Genomic DNA, 1450 nt, shown 5'->3' with positions numbered 1-1450 from the left:
GTGTGATAACTAAGACAATAGTAAGATAGCATTTAATATCCATTAGTCAAATTTGACTTAGAGGGATTAATTACTCTCATAAAGTCAAGTTTGACCTCGTAACTCTCTTTTTCTTTTTAATTTTTGTTTTTTTTTTAACCAGAAAAGTCCATTTACCGAAAATTTGGTTCTTACACACAACACATGAATTTTTAAAGTACCACATGTATGCCTAGAACATTGACTCACCCGATCAACAAAATATATTCGTAGCAAATATTTATGTGCTATATGCAAAAATTTCTATATTATATCAATAAGTTTGTGTCACATGCAAAATTTTGTGCTATATCAATAAATTTTTGTATTCTGCAACAAGGTCAATTATATGGTATAGATTAATACATACAGATGCCATGATTTATTGACAAGTGTGCAAGTTGTTGGCTAGAGAGAACAAGCTTGGCAGAGCTCTGAAAGCTTGTCTGCCTTAGTAATTGAAGGGGGAGCCGGTTACTGGAATAAGCCGATCAGGAGCAACTATAAGGGAGTTGGACCGGGCCTGTGTTTTCTATTTTTGTTCTTGGTCATCAGTGGTAGACTTCTTAAACATAATTGGGCTTGTACACATTGTAACATTATCCTAACCCATCAACACCTTTCAAGAGAAAGAAATGATGCCAACGAACAACGAACAACAGCAACGATTAGTTACATAAAAAATGCAAACTTTTCCACAGAGGCACCCTTTTTCATTAATTTAACCCCATCGTCATTGTAGCCATTACCTTCTACATTTGTTTTTGAAAAAATTTAAAAAAATAGAAACTAAAACAAACCTACAGAATTAAATTAACACTGAAATCCACATGATTCATTTTCACCCCAATCACACAAGACTTTCAAATTTGGATATGAAATAAATGATGGGCACATGATGAAAAAATTCACTACTCATCGGAGACCATAATATGAAACAGCTAATGCTGCAAGGTTGAACCAGATGAAATACAACTATGGTTGAGTGATACAGCCCCAGAGACAAGTGAAAGAAAGTGTATAGTGTGAAAGTCCCATTTTCGTGTGTCTAATAGGAGAAACTTGTGAATACAGTATAATCCAACAGAGCAAGAACAACCAATTTCATACCTCCATCCACGGTCGAACTCAAACAGCACCAACTTCCGATCACAACGGCAGCGGAAGCATCTACGGCCACACGGACTCAATGCGGGATACGAGATGAACCCCAAGCGTCGATCGTTTTTCAGTTTCCAGGCTTGAACCTCCACCACGGCGACGCCTTCAGCGGCTGTATCTTTGTCCCTCAAACCTAGGGCTTCGTTTTGGGGATACCATCTTCCTTACTGCTTCGGCCTCCATGGATGCATCAGCACCTGCGCTTCTGTTTTTCCCTTTCTATTGACAAAAGAACCAAAAAAAGAAAACGAAAGCTTCCATTGTTAGATAT

At 37.6% G+C, this 1450-nt stretch overlaps 1 long non-coding RNA gene across 1 annotated transcript; it reads right to left on the bottom strand.

The window, feature by feature from the left end:
• Positions 1 to 306: 306 nt before the first annotated feature.
• LOC112702368 (uncharacterized) lies at positions 307 to 1450 on the bottom strand. The gene is made up of 2 exons (XR_003154025.3): positions 1129 to 1450; positions 307 to 637 (listed from the first exon to the last, which is right to left on the bottom strand). It is a non-coding gene; the product is annotated as an uncharacterized lncRNA (long non-coding RNA).

The sequence above is a fragment of the Arachis hypogaea genome, chromosome 7 (assembly GCF_003086295.3).
Source record: "Arachis hypogaea cultivar Tifrunner chromosome 7, arahy.Tifrunner.gnm2.J5K5, whole genome shotgun sequence".
In the NCBI taxonomy this organism is placed as follows: domain Eukaryota; kingdom Viridiplantae; phylum Streptophyta; class Magnoliopsida; order Fabales; family Fabaceae; genus Arachis; species Arachis hypogaea.
This window is presented reverse-complemented; position numbering and strand designations above follow the sequence as displayed.